This window comes from Melospiza georgiana, chromosome 3 (assembly GCF_028018845.1).
Source record: "Melospiza georgiana isolate bMelGeo1 chromosome 3, bMelGeo1.pri, whole genome shotgun sequence".
NCBI classification, from domain to species: domain Eukaryota; kingdom Metazoa; phylum Chordata; class Aves; order Passeriformes; family Passerellidae; genus Melospiza; species Melospiza georgiana.
Window position 1 is genome coordinate 93600150 of NC_080432.1, and position 22573 is coordinate 93622722.

A 22573-nucleotide genomic window follows, 5' to 3' on the forward strand; every position below is an offset into this window, starting at 1 on the left:
TTAAAAAAACAGTTCTGATGTAAATTAACTTTCTGGAGAAAAAGTCATTTTCTGTCGCTTTACACTTGGTCCCTGTAGTCAATCCCCAGCATCCAGGGATGAGGAGAACTGATCTCCCAGCAATTACTGAAGGACTCTGGCTCTCCCAGCCAGAGAAGGAGCAGGGCTCATGTCTCAGCAGTGTCAGGGTAATCCTTCATCACACAAGTTATATACATTTCTCAGAGCTGGCCCCACTCTATCAATCCTTCTGAAATATGAGAATCCCACTGAGGTCCATTTAGTCATCCTGCATCCTATTGTTAATGAATATGACAAAGCAAGACAGATCCTAATACCAGTATCTCCAGGCAGGCTGGCAGCACTATTGCGTTCATTTTTGTGCCCTGCTAATACTTACCAGTGCCATTTCACGATTGCTCTGAAGTGTGCAGGCAGCAGGGTTCATATCCAAGCAAATCTGAATTCTGGGTATGAAATTTCTTGGGTAACTGCTCCTCATGATTTACTAGGAATTTATGTGTATATATAATGTTTTATAAGTCTCCCTTTATAAGTCTCTCTTTTCAGGTAACAATAATAAAGAATTAATAAAATGAAAAATTAGTTCCTGTTTTAGTAGTTCAAGACTCTTCTGATCCTTATTCCCCTCAGGTACTTAGCAAGGATTTCTGCTGCACTCTGCTGAACCAGAAAGTGGTTTGCCTTGGCCATTACTGTGTTAGAAAACATGGACACCACACTGTTTGTACATCTTTTGACTCAATTATCTGGCACAACGAAAAAAATTTCTGGGAGTGAAAAAATAAGTTCTGTGCCATTTTTCCACACCCTTGTTCCTAGGGTCACTGGAAATTTGTCCTGCTGCGTCATTGCTGTTAGGGTGATGGAAGACACAGAAGTAGCCCATGTTCTGCTCTGTCATCCATGTGCTGTCCATATCCTGTGCCACACTGGAAAGAGAATTCTACTGCTAAGAAAATGGTTGAGGGTTTTTTTGCTAATCCAGCACATCTCTTATTTTCTGCTTATATTTCTTCTCAAAGTGTACTATGAACGTGATGCTGCCTTCTAATGAAAGTAACCATGGAATGAGTGACAGTAGGGATCAATAAAACTGAAGGCAAAAGGAGAATGATTTTTATAATTTCCCTTCCTTGAATCTCCCTATTCCTTGTAAGTTTATTACATGATGAATTTAGGCCAACGCTCTAACAAGAATGACCATGATATTTCATGTCTTGGAATAAGCAAGGATTGCTTACCAGCTAAATGTTTTGACAAACATATATATGTTATATAAGATTGTCATGCAAAGGTTTTTGTGCTCACCTTTTCTGTCAAATGAAGGTTTTGATCACAAAATAATAACTAGTAAGTAGTCTGAATTAATTTTCATTAAAATATCTTAAATAAAACAAAGGGTCTTGAGTCACATTAAAAAATACTATGCATATTCTTTCACCAATATCTGTTTTATTATGAGAAAGAATTAAGTTGTCTAACTCAGAGCAGTAATTACACCTACTCTGTTCAAACATTCTTGCTACTAAACTCTAATGTACAAATGCAGAAAACATTGACTCCTTGCTAGCTTTATTTTAAAAATGTATTTTGAAAACTTTTTTCCATCGAAATAATTTTTTTCACAATAATGTGGGGTTTTTTTCAAAATAGTCAAGGCTGTTAAAGATGCTGGTAGACCTTATTTCTCCAATTTCATGCTCTTTAAACTTGATCTAGAATTATAGAACTTAAATAAACCTCTTAAATAAACCTTATTTACCCAAGTGCTGCTTTTCTGTAATTGCCCTGCATATTACATGTTAAAAGACTTTAGTCTTCAGTGGGCCTGGGCAACAAAGATTACTTGGCTAAGATGGGTTTTGTCAGACAGAAAAGAAGCTGAAAAAACCCACCCATAGGAAAACTAGCCCCATGATAACAAGGCTCTTTATCATCTTCTAATATCGCATTTATGTGTTCCAGTGTTTCATTTAAATCCTACTGATCGGAGGTTAATGCATCATAGTTGGGGTAGAGCTGGTGCCCAGAGAAGAGGAAAGGGCAGCAGGAGCCCCTGTAACCTGCAGAGAGGGAACTGTGACCCAAGGACTCCTTTTAGCCTCCTCTCCTTTTTGATATCCAGTCCATGTGCCTCAGCAGGACCCTTTGCATATTCTCATCCTGCTCACTCCTCTCTGTCTACGGGATTCTGGCAGTGGCTGAGATTCTGGATCTGTTCTGTTAACAGGAAATTTAATGGGTGCAAACTTTTCACATCCAGTTGTGCTACCTGTACTAAACTGCTGCTTCAAATCAAGCTAAAGCTGGTCAAAACTTGGCTAATGCCAGCTGTAAAGCAACTCCTTTCCCTTCCAACAGTTTGGAAAGGGCTTAACCTGTGAACTGGTTACAGGCGTCCTCATCTCATAGAGTTTCTTGTTGAATAGTTTAGATGAATTGCCTTCATTCATTACTCATTCATTCATTTTCTCTTACTACTATATATTTTTTTTCATAAAGGAAAAATTGATATTGTCCCCTGCCAGGTGACGGATGAGCAAAGTGCAGATAATAGAATTCCAGAAATTTTGTACTTGTTTTCATACCTGATATGTCTGAGATTCATAAGGCAGGAGGTTTCCTATGCAAAGTTCTGAATATCAATGAATAACAATAAAAAAGTGTGAATTCAAGCTCCTATGCTGTGGTGTTGTTATTCACAAAGGATATATTTAGATAATATTTTAAAATTTCATTATTTAATCTAGTTTCAGATACTGTGTTCTGCATCTCTTGTCTTTGAATACTGTTCTTTTAACAAGTTTCTATCCTTGGAAATTTCTGATTTTAGGTGTGACTTTTTTATTTTATTAATGTCACCATTACAGCTCTTTCTTGGAACAATTTGGAATGCCCTAATTTTCAAGTGCTTTTCTGGCTTGTGTGATTTAATCCAACAGTAACTCAGACCCTACAGCTACTCCCTCCTTTCCCTACAGTGGGATGGGGGAAAGAATAGGAAAAAACAAAAACCTCATGGGCTGAGATGGAGACAACTTAAAAGGAGAGGAAAGGAAGGGAAAAGGAAAATGACAGTAGAAGCACAGACAACAAGTGACACACAATTCAGTTGCTCACCACCCTCTGACCAATGCCCAGCTAGTCCCCAAGAAAGTGGCTGCCACCCCCAGCCAAGTCCCCAGTCCAGCTGTTCAGCATGATGCCACACGGTCTGGGACATCCCTTTGGCCACTGGGGCTGAGCTGTCCCAGCTGTGTCCCCTCCCATCCTCTCGTCACCCCCAGCCTTCCCTCTGTCAGGGCCACATGAGAAGCTGAAAAGTCCTTGACTTTGAGCAAGCCCTGCTCAGCAACAACTGAAACATAAATGTGTTATCAACATTATTCTCATTCTAAATCCCAAACACAGCACTGTTCCAGCTACTAGGGAAATAATTAACTCTATCACTGCCAAAACCAGGGTAGCTGAACATAAAAGCCTTTCCTCTGTCCTTGTCATGTACCTCCCTCTCAGAGAATTTAAACCTCCCTTTAACCACCAAAATCACTACATTATTTTTGTGTTGGAAGAGTTTTAAGAATTAATTTTTTCTCCTTCGCTTGTCTGAGGGTTTAGTGTCTTGTTTTATGGTTAAAAAATTCTACATTTTATTTGACTTTAGTTCCATTTCTGCCTCCTTAACTGCATGCTGACAGGGAGCATACTGAGAAAAAAAAAAGGGGCCATGCCATTTAGAACTGCTTCTCATTGACCTCTTTCTATCCTTGCATTTTCAATGCGTTCTTCTGGTTGCTTTTCTACGTTAAAATCTGGGTGAGAGGCTTTGAATGCTGAATCTCAAATGTGAAGTCACATTAGCTGAATTTCACTGGAGTAGTTTAGGTTCAAAGAGATGAAGTATGTGCTTTTTTTTACTCTCAGCTGAATAGCTCTGTTCTTTGAAATCTCTATTGAAACTGTTTTGAATGAAAAGTAACTGCATTACCTAGAAACACAGAATCATAGAATCACACCATCATGGAATACCAGGTTGGAAGGGACGACAAGGGTAATCTGGTCCAACCATTCTTGGCAAACGAACAGTCTGGACAAGACTGACCAGCACCCTCTGTAGCTGAATTTTAAAAAGTGTCCAAAGCTGAAGAATCCAACACTTGTTTAGGGGCATTATTCCAGTGGCTGATTTTTCTCATTGTGAAAAATTTTCCTCTTGTATCCTGTCAGAATATCCCCAGGAGTAACTTATACCCATTACACCTTGTGTTTTGTTGTTTTTTTTTTTTTTCCTGTGACTTAGAAAAAGAGAGGCTCCATCTTTTTTTTTGTAGACACCCTCTATATACTGGAACATGGTGGTAAGCTCTCCCCTAAGCCTTCTTTTCTCAAGGCTGAATAAACCCATTTCTCTCAACCCTTCTCATATGGGAGCCTTCCCAGCCCTTTGATCATTTCTGTGGCCTTTCTCTGGACCCTCTCCAGCCTGTCCACATCTTATTGTTAAACATACCTGTATAAATTGGGGTAGGTTTTGGGTTTTTCCAATATAATGAAACTTCTGGATTTTTCAACATCATCTTTTGGTCTTAAATGTGCAGAGCTTTGGTTTGCTTAAATAGAGGCTTGCTAACAAAATGAGTGGAAGCAGATTTGGTTTATTGTCTTCTTTTTTTTTTTTTTTCCTCAAAAGTAACTGGTGATTTGGAGTCTGGATATATGACTGTTTTCAGAAGTGTAGGTGCAGTTCATTTGACGAAAAGGTAAACATTTTTTTCATAGACACACAAGTGTTTGCCATCCCTTTTCAATAAGTAGAAGGAAAGAGGTATTCTTAGGGAGTAAGCTATCTCATCATGCACAAGATATCTGAAGATAGGTGAATAATTTCCTGACTTGACTCTCTATGGACTCTAAGGGGAGCCTGAAGTGTTTAGATCACATCCAGGACGTACATGAAAACATATGAAATCCAGTGGATTCCAGTGGATAATTCAGAGTATGTCAGAATCCTCACTCCTCTCCTCTCCTCTCCTCTCCTCTCCTCTCCTCTCCTCTCCTCTCCTCTCCTCTCCTCTCCTCTCCTCTCCTCTCCTCTCCTCTCCTCTCCTCTCCTCTCCTCTCCTCTCCTCTCCTCTCCTCTCCTCTCCTCTCCTCTCCTCTCCTCTCCTCTCCTCTCCTCTCCTCTCCTCTCCTCTCCTCTCCTCTCCTCTCCTCTCCTCTCCTCTCCTCTCCTCTCCTCTCCTCTCCTCTCCTCTCCTCTCCTCTCCTCTCCTCTCCTCTCCTCTCCTCTCCTCTCCTCTCCTCTCCTCTCCTCTCCTCTCCTCTCCTCTCCTCTCCTCTCCTCTTTGACTTTATCCATCCTACACTGGCTGGATTCAGTCAGTATTTTTGGAAAAGGAGCCTTTCCTGCTGTTCCTGGCTCTGAGCATCTGGGTGTCATGGGAGTGAGGATGGCTCATTGCTTAGAAGTGCACATTTCTTTTAAAACAATCATCATCCCTTTTGTCTCAAAAATTTTTCTTCCTTGGAGAAATTGCTATGTAGCAAGCTGTTCAATGTCTCAAAGTCCAAGACATTTTACACTAAACTTTTTTTTTCAAATTCAAATTAAAAATAGAAAATATGTTTTTTCATCTAGACAGAACTATTGTCAAATTTAATAATTTTCATAGTCTAGTAACAAAGTTATACTCTTCATCACCCAAATCTCTCCAACAAACAAGGCAGAAGTTCCCAAATAGTACATAATTCACAAGTGCAATGAGACAGATGATTTGCTGGGAAGGGAAATTGGTTTCTGAACAGAAATAGTCACAAACAGCATTTTAGACAATTATCTCTTTCCGGCATTTCAGCCAAAACAATGTTTTCAGGAAGCAAACCTGATAATAACCTGCCCTGTGAATTTAGTCTCTTTAGAAAGATTAAAGATCTTGTTTAAGAAAAATACTCAGATCACAAACCTAATTGCAATATATCTTTTTTTCCAAGAGTGAATGATGCTTGTACCCTTAGGGTTTATCTTCATGGAGAAACCATTATAAAATAGATGTAAATCTGTTAGAGGGTGTCCAAAGGAGAGCTACAAGATGTTGAAGGGCTTTGATGGGAAGCTGTGTGAGGAGTGGCTGATGTCACTTTGTCTGTGACAAAGTGACAGCCTGGAGAGGAGGAGACTGAGGGGAGACCTCGCTGCAGTTACAACTTCCTTGAGAGGGGAGGAAGGACAGGCACTGATCTCTGCTCTGTGGTGACAATGACAGGACCTGAGAGAATGGCCTGAAGCTGTGTCAGGGGAGGTTTAGGTTGGATATGAGGGAAAGGTTCTTCCCCCAGAGGGTGGTTGGGCACTGGAACAGGCTCCCCAGGAAAGTGGTCACAGCACCAGCCTGACAGAGCTGAAGAAGTGTTTGGACAATGCTCTCAGGCACATAGTATGACTTGTAGGGATGGTTCTGTGCAGGGACTGGGGCTGGACTTCGTGATCTTTGTGAGTCCCTTTCAATTAATCTTATTCTGTGGTTCTGTAAGACAGAAATTTAGAATTCAACAGGGATTTACACTGCTATTCTTCACTAAGAAATGCACTTTATGTTAGCACCTGCACTGAAGTCAGTCACGTCTGTTCTGGACCTCCAAGGCCCTTTTAAGAATCAAGCTGTCTCTGACTACAGAAACAAGAAGCAAAAGACAGCAAAGCAGGAACTCAGAATTGCAAAGTTCCAGCTGCTGAGGTCTGTAGTTACAGAGATCCACAAATATTTGACAAGTTGATATTTCAGGTTCCTTCATAGATCCTGGCATTCAGGTAGGAACCGGAGGTGTGGTTGGAGAGTTACACAATGTTGAGCTTAGGTGCTCTCAGAAGAGGGGGCTGGAAACTCTGGCCTGCATACGACCTTCAATATGTGCATAGACATACAGAAAATAAAAGTATTACTTCCAGCTTAATTACGTTACTATTATTATTATTATTATTATTATTATTATTATTATTTTACTATTTTAGACTATTCCTGCGTGTCAATAAGCCCTTAGTAAAAGAACTTGCAAGAAACATTTCAGAATGACACCTGGTAGCACCTGTCAAAACTGTGCTCATCAAATCCTGCCAGGGAAACTAATTTCATTAGAGATGAGGTTGAAATTGTCACTCAGCAAGTTTATTAATTCTCAAATACCAAGAGTGAAAAATGCACCAGCTGGGTGATAATCACTGAACATGTATAAACAAGCCCCATGCTTAGCTGATCTTCACTCTGCTGCTGGTTAGGGGCCCCGAGCTTTTAAAATAATATTTAATAGACCAGATTGTTCCTCAAGGTAAATGAGGATATGAGATTTCTGACAGCAACTTGCTCTTCATCACATCTTTGTGCAACACATATGGACATCTTACCTGGCCATAGAGTCGTAAGTTCTCCAGGTTCAGCCTCTGTGCAGCACTCAGAGCCACAACTCTCAGTACTCAGGTGTTTCTGAGCAAGAGGCCCACCTGAGCAAGGTGGTCTCTCAGCTTTAGGGGAGCCTGGAGAGAGAAGGGATGTACTTGACTGCACAGAGCAAATCCATCACAGCAGCACCTGTGCCCAGCAGCTCATCCAAGCACACTGAGAGGAGACTCTGTGGTGTAGAGTTGTCTCATTGCACAGTAGATGTATTACTGCCTTGCAGTGCATTCTGTTAATTCTGTAAATTAACAGAATAGCACAGAAGAGGAAGGTCAGACTGATCTGTGCTGAACATACTGTGAGCAGTAGCTCAAAGGGGGCATTTTCAGGGTGGTGGCTGTTTTTGGAAAAGTACCCCTGGTTGCACTGCATTGTCTCTGGAGTGGGGCAGCACCTTTGTGGCCAGCACAAATGGGAACCTTCCCTTTAGTTCTGCTGCTACAGAGTGAGTCTTAAAGACACACAGCTTGAAATCTGCAGTGAGGTTCAGTGACAGGCTCTCTGCCATTTGCTGTGTGCAGTTAAATGCACAGAGCTGCAGATAGGCACCAGCCATGTGCAGTTCAGTGTATAATGCTATTAATAATTACTTGGTTCCCCTGTGGTCAATGATTTCTAGTAATCCCTCTGTTTTCTCCCTTGTTAGATTTAGATATATCAAAGGCTCTTTGCCCGTAGCGAGGCCACACGGAAAGAAGCACCATTCTGCAGTCAGGGGTTCTTCACAATCACTGGCTTTGCACAGGTTTTTCAAACTTGCTGCTGGATAAAACCATCAGAATTTTTAACATGCAAGCGTCCAGCAGCAGGACACCATCTCATTAACTCTTATAGCTCCATTTTCTGAATACTGCTGTGCAGCTCATTTATATTCATGTATTCTTCCTCCTGCTGTTCCGAGCATACAAGGACCGAGAGCCCTCACAAGGGATGTTTGCATTAAAGCTGCACATTAGCTTCCAATGCCCTGAGGATCCTTTATGTTTTAAGGTAGATACAGCATTTTGTCTTTTACAAAAGGTTCTGCTTGAAAGGTTCAGGGTAGGAAACCTAGCTTTGTCCCAGGGCTGACAGATGTACTAGCCAATTTAACAAAAATATTAGCTGCCAAGAGGCTTGGCAAAATGCATGTAATGTCCCAGCTTGATGAGAAAAAAACTAGGATACACATTGCTTATCTGTGGCAAGCTTGTTAGTAAGGTCTGGTTGAAAGTACTTAGAGAAAAAGTCATTTTGTCAAATACCCTGCAGTACCAAAGATAAAATATTTCATACAGACATAATAGTTTTGATAAGTTTTTTCACCTTGAAGGTTTCTGTGAGAATCCGTATTTTTCTGATTACAACTGAAACAGCAGAGACAGGTAAGGGTGAAAGGCAGAGGAGAGAATGGAATGATTTTGAAAAATCTGAAGACAAACTGTCTCAACAAAAGTCTATTTTTACAAAACTGGCTGAAGAGTCTTATTTCCCAGAATGGAATTTGAAACCTTGCAAGCCCTTACCAAAAGCCAGTGCCATCATTTAGCAGGCTTCAGTGCTAACTGTATTGATCACATTACCTGTGACACTACTCAAACAAAGGGACAGATTTCAAATATAGATTTGAAAGCTATTCAAGGTCCCAAAGCATTTCAACAGCACTAAAATCAATAGTATAATAGACAGAAGAGTGGCAGTTGGTGAGCTAAAATGAATTTATTTTTCTGAATTGAAAGTTTGAATTCCACGGGTTAGTTTCTACCTACTATAGAGAAGAGTTAGTGAAAAAGATGGAGAGAATCCAGGTTCCACAGCTTGCTGGCAAGACTGGCCCTTGGACCAGAAGAGCTCTTCCTCTGCATCTGCACCAGGTACTGGCTGCCACCTCCCCTAAAAAACTCTTGAACATCCCTCCAGAGCTTTCCTTTGCCCAGCTATGAAAACACAGTTTTTCCATCTGAGCAGTTTGTTGCAGCGTCTACTCCCTGTACTTGCATTAGGACTGGCTGAATTGCTCTTGCATCAGAACATTTTACACTGATCTTGTTCTCCATGTCATTGTATGAACTAGGTCTAATAGGAGTATATATGCTTGTATTCCCTGTATTTCCATATATTTTTCCTTAATATTTTATTACAGGTTTTTTTAATATTTTTTGTTTGGTTGGTTTTTTTGTTTTTTTGTTTTTTTAATTATTACAAGACTTCCTCAAATGTACTTCATGTCTTTGACTGTATTTTATACAAGGAATAGTATTCAGGTAATTTTAATACAACAGAAGTCTGCAAAATTCTTTAATGCACTTTAATATCAAGGCAGAATTTAGTTCCAGTAGAAAATAGAGAGGAAAGAAGAAAGGTTTGGAATTCATAGGATGGATATAATCTAGTAATAAAACACCTAAGCAGCGGACAGGAGCACAGATTAGGCTTTGTCAGTGGTACATATGGCCTGAACCCAAAGTCAGTTAGTCATAATAGCACATAGACGTGTTCCAGATATTGTTACAAGGCAGAATGGTCTATAAATGGCCTTCTAAAACATCAATCTTTTGCCTTCAGAACTGCTTATTAACTGAGCTGAGGAATACATCAAATATGCTAATAACGTAGTAACCAGCAGCTAAGGAAAAAAAAAAAATAAACCACCAAATGTTCATTTACATTAGGATCACAGCAGCAACAGCATACTGATAATTTAACCCCCTCTGCTCTGGATAACAACCTCACTGTGACACTAAGCACAGGCTGTAGTGAGAATACTGCAGTTGAATGACCTCATTGTCAGTTTTAGACAATTAAAGATATTGAAATAATTTAAAAGGACAAGTGGAAGCCTGTTTGCTTCATCTAAGGCTACTTAATAATCAGTTTTATGCACTGAGATAATGAGACATATTAGCCAGAGAGTCGAGGGGGGAAGTTCAGTGGAAAAGCTCAAACTCTCTTAAAGCCTAAGGTCAGAGGGAACACTTGGCTTTTCTTGCTTACAAGGAGGAATGTCACTCTGCAGCAAATAATACATAAATGAATGAATGAATAAATAAATTAAAACAATAGAAGGCAATGATTTGCATGCATGTTATTAAGGGACATTAAGTTAGTAATTTTTCCAATCTGTGCTTGACATTTTGGAAAAGGTTGGTGGTCATTCACAAACAAATCCTGGGCTACCTTGCTTTGCACCATGTTTGGCAGCAACTGCTATAAACTGCTCCCTCCAATATATATTTTTTAATTCATCTCATGAGTTATGCATGTGAAATTTCAGAATCTTTATTGTCATCAGAAACAGCTGCTCATTACAAGAAGATTATTGTTTTGAGATATATACTGCATTTGTGTTGGAGTAATCAGTTAACCCTCCATGTACATGAGAGTATTTGATAATGCAGCTCCAGAAACAGGCTGTGCACATATTGCAACTATACAGTCCCAGAATTTTTAATATTATTTTTTGTTTTCTATCCAGAATCATACCCCTGACCTATCAACCCTCCTTTCAGAACCTTCATATTTTCCCACTCCATGTAAGGGTATGTGAATGCCTCCCTACCAATCTACATCATGCACTCAATGGGTGAATAAGAGGACGTGTGGATTTGAAATCAGTTTGGCCTCTTGCGTTCACAGAATTATTGTAAGAAAATAAGTTATTTATAAAGAATCAATATCAAATCAAAATGTCATCAAAATGTCAGATATTTTTGAACAGAAAACAGTTATTTTCTTTTATTCATATATTTCTACATTTATTTTTAATTATAATTTAAAGAAATTTACAGGAAACTGTTTATGATCTGCAATATTGAGTGCTCTGCAAGCAGCATGAGAAGGTCTTTGCTACTTTCATGTGTTTTTGTTCGTGTTGCAGGCATTTATTCACCCTTGTATGTTGACAGCAGCGGGGTTTGCATTACTGGTTGGTAATGCACTAGTCAATATATCCAAAGTTAGGTCATACCCCACAGCTCTCTGTAGAATCCAGATAATTAAACTTCAAGTAGATCAAGCTAAACTATAGAACCAGTTTCCTTTTTATATCATACATGGTACATATTATTTTAAAAGCTCCAGTCCAGCATAGGATGGGTGCTTAAATCCCATCAGTGCAGAGGAAGGTGCTTATATCCCTGAAGAGAAGTGCAGGGAGACAGACACAGCCCAAGCTTACACGATGCAGCAGCAGCAGAGCAAGGTCCTGTTTCAGCTTCTCTCATCTCAGCTGTCCAAACGAGCAAGGTGCTCTCCACAAGCTCAATCTTCACACACAGATTCATTATACCAGGCCAAGATATAGTCAATAAATGGGCTTCCACAGGGGGTTAATGAAAAACAAGCATTTTCAAAGAAAATCACTAGATTAAAGAGGAGTGAGGCTGAATGTGAGGCTGGAGATGAAGAAAGTGATACTCCCAAACTACCGACATATTGCAGTGTGAAACTGGCTCCTCCAGGGTATTTGGAGCTGGCTTTAATTTTGAATCTGCCCCACTGCTCTGAATTATGACAGATCATTATGGAGTCCGTATCTGCCTTCCTCTCACACTTTCATCCAACCAAGCAAGATGCTACAGTGTGGCAGAGCTCCAGAACACTGACATCTTTTTTTGGCAAATAATTAATTTCAAAGTATTTTCTCAAATACGTGTAGGCTTCTAGTCAATGAAAATATGAGTTTGCCACTTATTCAAACCATCTGTCTTTATTTTTTAAATTATAATTGTACAATATGTCCATTTTCCAGGATTATTATTTCATTTTTTTAAAAGATTACTTTTAGGTATCTGAAGGTTTTATCTGTAATTAAAATATGTACACATGGTTTGATTAAAGTTACTCCATCCAAGCAAAGAGATACAAACTGTTTCTTCTAACAAAAGAAAAGCCCCACTGCAGTGCACAAATGACGTGTCTTGCATTATGTAGTGCAGCAATAAGTCAGATTTAGGATCCTGACTGTGTATAGTGGCATTGAAAGAAGTTCATTAAAATGGGAAAGTGGAAAGATCTTCACATTCAATACTCAATTTATATTAAAATCTCCTTAAAATATACCACTGGGACAATGCAAGGTGTTGATACACTTAGCAAGTGACAGAGGTCATACCTTCTATATTCTGCTTATTAAAATACATATTTTATACTGGATTTCAATAATTTCCTGCTTTCTAAAGAAAAATGTAATTTTGGAAAAGCATAAAATGATGAGCCCTTTGACCTCCAGAAAAAAATAAAAAAGCATCTTGAATTACAAATCATTTATCATTCATATGATCTTTGCTGCCTGAATACAAGACTAACTGACTTTTGAATGCAAGCTGGTGATTTCTGAATGCAAGGCTAAGTGTTCAGCTTATGGTACAGCTGGGCCATTCTCACCATACTGCAAAAAAAATCAGCTGAAAGACTGCTTTTCATATATCAAGAAAATGAAAATGGAATAATTATTTTTCTTCTCTAAGCTAAGAAAAATATGGCAAGCATACATTTTGAGTCAAGAGTTTTACTGAATACATTACCATTATTTTTTCCATCAATGAAATATTGAGTATTTAGCAATAAATTGAAAAATATGGCATTTATTTTTGTAAAGGTCTGCTTTGTGCTTCCTGGGTAACAATTGATAAGTTGCAATTCTGAATAGATCAAAAATGTCATCAGGAAGGCAATGGGAAAAATGCCATGATGCAGGAAATTATTTAAACTTTGTTTAGTTTCTGTTTAAAAGCAGACCTATGTTTGCTCACATCAAGATACAAAGGGTGTGCTTTCTGTGAGACACTGCTGATTCAGAAAAAAAATGTGGTTTTTGAATATTGCATCATATTCAATAGCATCTTTTTCCATGCAATTATTGAATTATTTTATCTTGATAATGTCAAAGGCAACATGTTTAAATCTTGCTATACCATTTAGACTTCTGCATTAGTAGTCAAAGCAACTAGAAATCATCTGATTTTAACATGATGAAAATTAAACATTTACTTCATAAAAATGAAGGGTTGTGGAACTTTTCTTTCAATTTGAGCAAAAAACCCCACAGTCTAACTTTCTCAAAACACTGCTCGTAATACAATGGAAATTTTGTTCAAAATATAGTTGCTCAGCTGATGAGGAGACTCACTGGCTGATAATGTAATGACTCATAGGCCACAAATCCAAGATTCAGGTGCCAAAGAAAGAAATCTTGTGTTCAGCATCACCACACACTCTTGGAGGGTCACCCTTGCTCTGCCCATGACCTCCTTGAGCACACACTGGTGGCCATGCAGAGGTGAGACACCACGGTGGCCTGGAGGTTATGCTGAACACAACCCTTGGGGCTGTTCTCCAGCACCCCCTGAGAGCACCAGAGAGCTCCTGGCCGGGGCTGGCAGTGCTGAACTCGGCCACAGGGGCTGGTGTATCCCTCCATCCCCAGCCTGATGCAGACACAGCGCCTGGCCCTCCATCTGCTGAGCTGAAATTGTCACTTGCACAGCCAAGGAGCTGGTGTGCCTGACCAGCTAACCCAGCTAAGGCTCACAGCAGGCACCTCAGGAGCTTCAGATGCTCAGTAAATAACTGTGGTTCTTATATTCGCAGGCAGAATTTAATGTTTTTCTGTCCCTTATCATCCAAAAATCCAGTATTTTTACTACACACCCATATTATCTGACAAGTCTGTTGCAAATGAAGCACTTTTTTAAAACTAAAAATCCAGATTTGAGAGTCACAAGAGTGGAAATGTGAGGAATAACAGATCCATTTTTATCCAGGAGCTCTGCTTGCTCTCCCACTCACTCAAGCAAGCAGCGTGCCCTTGCCTCTTCCACTCAGCTCTTGGTGTTGTGTTGAGGTGACCATGGGGAGCTGGGCTTGTTTTAAGTGCTTCAGGAAGGAAGCCCAGGAAGGGACTTTTGTACTTCCTAGAGTACTTATACATCTATTTGAACTCTGCATTGTAGGGGGATAGAATATAAGTAAATAAAGGTAGTATAGAAAGTAATCTTATCCCTCAAAGAGGTGCAGCTGAGCCAATTACTAAGGATTAGGAGCAGGCCTGACGTTAATAGGCCACAGCTGCAGCCATAAGAAGAGCGTTATAAAAGAGTGGATTGGTTGATTGAGGGAACTGGAGTCAGATGGCTGCTGTGAGGACAAGGAGGAGGCAATGCCTGGAGGAGCTGCCTACAAGAAACATCAAGGAGATGCAAAACTCTGGCAATATGGAACCCTTGCAATGTAATGACAGTAGAACTCTTGTACTGTAATGGCAACACTACATGATAACAACTTTTATATTTTTCATGTTCCACAAATGTGCTGATTGTATCTTCAGGTAGTGAAAAGCATCTTTGTGTGAAATGATAAATTGATACATTGATTTGTACCATGTTTGCCCTCCTGTAAATGTCTATGCAAAGTTGCAGGAAAAGAGAGAATCGGAGAGATTATTTTGGGTTCAGTTTATCAGAAAGTTTATCACACATCAGAATATGTGTTTGTATGTACACTTGGAATTAATTAGTGCACATGTATCCTTAAGCCTTATATAAGTATATAGATGCATGTGCACACACACTCACCTGAACCAGTAGTAATTAATCAGATTGTCAAATAAACAGAAGGGAGGAGCAAAGTTCACAATATCTGTACTTGAGAGGCTTGGGATTTTCAGCAGTGCCTCTGAAGAGATGGGATTTAAGGCTGCTATGGGTCCTACAAAAGAGCATAAAGGGGGGAAAAATGAAGTCTTGTTCTGTCCTGTGTGGGCAACAGAGCCCTTTGTGAAGCCCATGTGTGTTTTTGCAGTCCTGGTCTGGGCCAGATGTGAGAAATGTGAGTGTACTCGCCTGCAGCCAGGGTGTAGCAGGGGTCCCTGGAGAGCATTGCATTGTGCATGGCACGTACTCTCCATGGCAGATTGTCATGCAAGTAAATGCTGACAGATTCACTTTGCACACCCACCCAGTTTCTGCATTCCCCTCCCGAGTCTGAGCCAGATGTGCTGGCTGTGCTCGTGGCAGAGAGGAGGCTGAGATACTTCATGCTGATGCTGTCTTTGGGTTTGGGGCCTGCTTTTCCTATGAATCTTAATAAAGGCTCAAGAAAACTTCATTTCCAGGCATTTGACAGGCTACTGCCAGTCCAGAAGCAACAGGGGAGCATGCTGTGCATGCTTGCTCTCAGCTGCCCTGCTGGGTTTTTGCTATTAATTGTTCTCTCATGTGCTTTCATATTCTGCGAGGGGGAAAAAAATAGTATCTCTGTGCTGAAAAGAGATGCTTTGGACAAAATGGAGTCAGTACTGTTCTCCTTTGCAAATCCTTGCTCCTTCAGGGCCTATGCTTTCAGAAAAGAGACAGACTAGAGATAATTCAGTGGAATTTGTTGTGTTTAAATTACCTGACAACCACCATGAGTTTCTGCTTTTCCTGATTACTGATCTGCCATCATCATCTGTTTCTCATTTAACTGATTGTGGTGTGAGCATGGTTTATGCTGCAGAGGGAATGCCACTTCCTTCTCTCCCCCATGCAGGTCACTTGGAGGATCATTGTCCCCTCCCACTTCAGGAGGTCACCGGCACTGCACTGGTGTTGAGCAAACGGGAGTGAAAGAATCTTCTTGCCTGCTCCTCTCCCACACTCTTCAGTGACCCATCAGCTCTGGCTGCATGCAGTACAGCTAGGTGCAGAATAATTTGCAGGAGATATTGCTTCTGAAACTGCTGGCTTAGCAAGCCTTGAAAAGAAAGCCAGAAAAGAGGGCATGGTGGATGGTTATAGAGATATATACTTTTAGAAAAATAAAAAGGTTGAGAACTGGCACATTGGAACATGGTTCTGCCCTTTCCCCATGACTGGTTCAGCTTTCCTGGCCAGCAAACTGAATCACTATCCAGAGCCTTTAAAAAACCAGTCATCATCTATTTTCTTCTCCTGGCTTGCATGACTTTGCTCCTTTTCTGGAAAAAAATATGTATACAAAACCATCACACTTCCAAAAGCATGCAAGATGTTAACTATGTGAATTCTCTTGTAGCAGCGCAACATTTGGAAAAATGTCTTATTTCAAAAACATTGTTTCTTTAACTCATAATGAAAATAGAAGCAACCAAGGCATGTATTGACCTCAGCATTGGAAAGCTGGGATTTTTAATATTTTTTTCAATAAATACAAGAATCTGGCCTTGACATTCAAACTGTGTAAGATTCTTTACAGTTTCAAGCCAGCAGGCTGATTTTTTTCCTTCTGTTATGTTCTTTAGGAACAGGGATAATCCTGGAGCATTTACTGTAAGGAGAGCTGTCATTCCAAAGAAATCTTCCCTTTTACTACTCTCATTAGAGTAACATTATTTGAGTTCATAAAAACTGCAAAAAAAAATTATTTCCATGGCCAAATTCTTCCTTCTCAAGTAAGATGTGGATCATAAAAGCAGAAAAAAAACCTGTCTTATTTTCCAGTAAAACTCTTTAGGAGTCGTTTAGGCATCTGCTCCATGTCCATCATAGTGTAATACCAAACTAGCTCTAAATGGACAAGACTGACACAGGAAACCAGGTGCTTAGTTTGCAAACCAACTCCTCTAAAAAACATGTCATTGGAGATAATTTAAGGATATATTGAAAATGCAGTACAATACAAATGCTTGAAAAGAGTGGTTTAGATTTCATCATGTGAGCTTGACACTCAAAAGTAAAGTGTATTTTTGTCAGATGATCCTCTGTGATAATGATGCCTGGAGATGAGAAATTGAGGCTAGTGGTATTAAAGAGTTTATTATTCAGTTTGCCGGATATTTTGGAGAACCTTAAGTGTCCTCATTGGCTTTAGCAGTGAGTTACACAGAATAGAGCATGCATTATTGAGCTTTACAGTCACTAAATAGTGCAGAGTTTCCAGGTGGTTCCTTCCTGCCACATTTGGCATGTCCAGGGTAGCAGTCACCGGAGGAGGATTGTGTGTGTTGAACATGCAGGAGGACTGGGGAGCAACAATATATGAATTACCATCCTGAATAAAACTCTGTGCCATCAATTCCAGGTTACCACTGCCACACATCTCATAGGATGGGAAAGTAATGTGTCACTGGGCAGCTGTAACAGAACCTGCACACAGACCTTCATTCCAGCTCCTTGATGCATATCCAAGAGTCTTTTGGGTTCCTGTGGTGAACTAAAGAAAGATTTCTAGATCCCTCTAGATATGCACAAGTTTATTAATCTTAGCTGTCTTTGTCTTTTTGTGTATTTTAACAAGTACCTGGTTTAATTCATGTGTTTGCGGGCTGGAATTGTCTCAGGCCAATGTGTGAACAACACCTGAGCTGGCTTTGGTCTCCTGGTCTTAAAGGTGAGCACTCCAAAACTTTTATTGATGCAACTGTAACAATTAAGGAACAGGTAAAAAATTTAAATTTGTACTTGAATAATTAAAGAATGGTTTGTAAATAAACTTGCTCTCTGGACCCTGTGTAATAGCTCCTTCTATCACAGTTTCCTTGATTAAGCAGCTCTCAAGGACTTTATGGGTTGAAACCATTTCCACAGAGCCTCCTCTGCATCCTTAGCAGAGTCTCTCTGTCCATTGCTGCTGAAGTCTGGCTGTGTGTATATGCTCTCTGTTTATTCAGGGGGGCACAGCGTGGTAAAACAAACCAGTCTGACAAATGCCTCTCCTTGTTCACTCTATTTCTTTAGTTTGGTACTTACTGCAAACCCATGGCATTGTTTTAGGAGTCAAACCAGTAAAGAACTGACCCAACAATGATATAAAGTAGTGGTAAGGGTGTCAGCAAGTTTAGCCATCTGACCCAGCCCACTGAAGGTCAGATGGATGCCAACACCATCTCAAAGAATATCTAGAGCGGTGGTGGAGTAGGGATGCCTGGTTTTGGTTGATCATCTCATTCCTACTCCTAAACTACAGACTTCAGGAGTATTTGGAGTCTGGCTGACCAGTGTCTGTCCTTCCCCAGCTGTCCTAGCCTCCCTGCACCTCAAAGGTTAAGCTGCTCTTGAAGAATGGTATGGCCTTACAGGACCCTGGGGTGTCAAATGACGTCCCAAACCACCAGCCATGCTCCTAGTTCCTAGATGGTCAGTGAACTGTGCATTATAAAACATATGTACCTCCATTCGGAAGGCTTTGTCTCTGTTATGGTGTCCCCTCTTTCTTGCAGCCATCATCTTGACTTCCACTGCAGTCAGCAAGCAGTCTTAAAGCACTGTGATTATTTGGGTAGTAAAACAGAAATCACAACAGAAAAATGCAATTTGTGGTCGGGTCTATCTGTGGTGTGTGCATTCAGGGTATCAATTCCTATCTTTGTTTCTGAACATTCAGCCACAATCTTTAGTGATTAATAAAAATTTCTGCTAGAAAGAAAAAATAGGGAAAAAAAATCAGCATAAATTTGCCTCAGCATAAAATTCATACTCCAATGAATTACTATTATGCTTCAGACAGCAGTAACAGCATGTAAGCCATTCAGTGTTATTGTAATGCTGATGGTTATTGTTCGTTTCTGTTCACCAAAACAAAGAAAATCAAAAAAATTGGCAACTCTCTTCAAACCCACCTCATATTAAATCCCTTGGGCTGCATTCCCAACCTGCACCTGCCTGACATCAGCGTGGGCCATTGATTTGCATGAGGAAACACTCAATTTGCATCGGTGCCTACGACTGAAAAAACAGGTCCTGGCTTTTTGCAAGGTTTGGCATAGTGTCTTGAAATCAGACAAAATTAGCCTGAATTTGTGAATTGGTTATTCTTTGCCTGCTGAAACGATGCAATGTCTGCAAGCGCTGCTTTGAGAATCTGTTCTTTTTGTCTGAGAACAGATGTCTGGGAGGGGTTTTGGCAGGACCCACTCTGTCAAACAGTCCAGCTTTGACAGTTACTTGCTTGAGGGACGGCTAAAATGCAAAGCATTTCTGATCAGAATATCATATTCATCTGGAAGTTAATTACTGTGTCTGCCTTGGTATAAATAATTAATTATGCAAAACCCACACAGCTGTGGCTGGACAGAGTTAAGTGACTTGCTGTCACTGTCTCACGGCTCTGGAGAGGATGAAGGGATTTAGAAAATAAGCTCTTTAACTCTTGGGCCACGCTATTGTGATAGCCCCTTCCTGATCAGAAGAGAATATGATTATCACTGAGCATGCTTTTCTTTACAAAAGGACATTTCCCAGTTCAGCCTGTTCAGGCCCCAGTAATAATCTCTTCTCAACGCTCTGGCTGTGTCAAGCTAAGAAGTCAAATGCTGATTGTTTCAGGGGAATGAATTTGCAAAGCCTCTGTGCCTGCACAGCCATGCTCAGAGCAATCATCAGCCAAAGCAATGTCTGCATCCAAGTGTGGATGTGTGCATGAGAGAGAGCCAAGAGTGAAGGCCCATGGATGCAATAACCAACCTGTCCTGCTTTATAGGCCACCAAGGGAACGAGATGACCAAGTTTACAGAAATTACAAATATTTTTGAGAGCAGCAGACCTGTATCTGATCTGAAAAATGAGCAGGGTCATGGGTTCACACTGTCAAATAAACAATTTTTGTAGAAGGCAAGGGTGGAGAAATTGTCTTGCTAGACACCCTTTATGTTATGTATTCTCCAGTAGACCATGGATTTTAAATGTACAAATAGAAGTATCAGCCCATATTCATTTTTGATAAGTGGATTTCTGCATGTAAATATGATTTGCCAAAATGTTTTTAGCCTGTAGCACTAGTAAATGAAACAAAAAAAAAAAAGAAAAGCTTTGTAAATGTGTCAAATACCTTATTGTAGGCAAACACTGCTGAAATTACTGCAGGAAAGTATAACCCAGAGGACATATATTGTACCTTCAAAGGATGAAACACCACAATTCATAGGATGGTAGGAATCTCAACACTTATTTAATTCCTTCCTTTAAGTAATGTAAAGCTGTGTAAGCATCTATCTACTCAAATGAATGGGAAGGAAAAAAAGTTTGTGAAAGCATTAGATGAAGAAGATACTTATTTGTGATTCTTTCCAGGATTTGGCTATATTATTAAAACAAACTGAATTCTACATATGGAACTTTTATATAGAAATTTTCATCCCCCAAGGGTCCCAAAATACATAACAAACTACAATAGAGATTGTAAGCAAGTGCAGAAGCAATGACATGCTCAGCTGTAGTTTAGATATAACCTTAGACATTACAAAATGTGAAAAGGAAATGTAGTAGGAAAATGGCTTGTCCTTTAAAATAAATGCTACAGGCCTCCTATCTACCACCTGGCAGGGTATTGCTGACAGACATGACAGGATATTGGCTCAAAGAAAACAATTTATTTATTTTCTAGTGTGCCATTTTCCCCATGTGCTGAATGCAGTCTAAGCTCTGTGTTTGATTTTGTGTTCTTGCCACAGAAATTAAAATTATAGCCTGATCCATGCAAGGTTTCTGTCAAATGAGAGACAGTAACACTTGGGCTCCAGCAAGAAGCAAGGCTCCTGTTGAAGGTCCAGGCAGTAGTTCGGGATCCTCCACACCATTTAATTGTTAACATGCACCTTGGCACAGCTTTGGATGGTGCAATATTTGCTTTCAGTTCAAGGACTTTTCATAACAGGCAGGATTCATGAGGTTGCTGAGGTTTCTAGAAGAAATCTGTCTGGCTGTGTGGTACCTGTCTTCAGCACCAAAGGATGGACCAGGCTTGGGAGCAGCCCTGGTTCTACAGAAGGCACAGACAGTTCAGTCACTGGCTCTTATGCAAGAGTCACTGTCTATCAGTAAATCAGTTCTAATACTGAACAGAAATGATTGCATGTGGATTGTGTTTGGTTTAAAAATTCAGCCACAAGCATTATCAAAAGTGGTGGTAAAACTCAGAGCCTCATATGACCTCTGCCAAGGGTTGCAAGAAAAGATGCTAGTGTCGCTTTAATGCTGCCAAAATTGGCACCTTAAAAACACACATAATTTTTTACATTGAAGAACTCCCTTTCTGAACAATCCTGATGTGTCTGCATGCTGTCATTTCTGACAATGGCAACACCTCAAATACCTGTAAGCATTGTTCAGCAGTCATCTCCTAATTTATTTTAAATGTCTCTTGGAATTAATAATAAGACGGACAGGAAAACAAGAAAGAAGAACTGAAGTTTGAGGATCCAGAAACAGAGTCATGTTGCTCTTGGTTGTCTTTGGTTTGTGAGCGGTGACAAGCATTGTTAACAAAGGTTCTCAATGTAAAGATTATATTGGAAAGTAATTTCTTATCTCAAATTTTCTTGAATCCTAGATTGTTGTTGTCCTGAGTCTAGCAAGATGGAGGTAACGTTCCCCATGGCAGTGCTGTGTTTTGCATTGGTGGCTGGAAAGGTGCTGATCTCACAACAGTGCTTTGGTGTCTGCTGAGCAGGGCTGGAACCATCAGTGCTGCCTCTCCAACACTCCATCCTCACTGCAGGCTGGGGCGGGCAAGGTCTTGGGAGGGGACATAGCCAGGACAGCTAACTCACACTGACTACAGGGATATTCCGTGCTGTATGATGTCTGCTCAGCCATAAAAATGAAGAGAAAACAATAGAAGAGGAGGGGGAATTTGTTTTACTGTGTTTCTGTCTTCAGGAGCAGCCACTACAAGTATTGAAGTCCTCCTTCCTGAGAAGCAGATGGACATCTCCTTTTGGCACGAAGAGGAGAATAAATCTTTGCTTTTACTTTGCTTCCATGAATGTAATTTTCTTCTGCTTTATTAAACTGCTTTTTTCTTGATCCACAAGGGTGTTTTTTCATCTTATTTTCTTCCACCTGTCTTGCAGAAAAAGGGAGTAATAGACCAGCTTTGGGGGCACCTGATATCTAGCCAAGGTCAATTCATCACTATCCTTTTTCTTGCCCAATATGGGACATGAGGAATTTGAAATAACAACAGTAATAAGGAGAGGCAACAGGCAAAACATGGACTGAACATATTTAGAGAGTGAAAAGTAGAATAATCATGGAGAATTTCTGTCATTAAAATTGTGGTGAGGTAAATTGTCCACTTTTTCTTCATTATGATAATGTTCTTGCGATTTTGGTGTGGGGAATTTTTTTTTTGTTGATGTGAGTGAAGCTTGTAAATAATGTGTG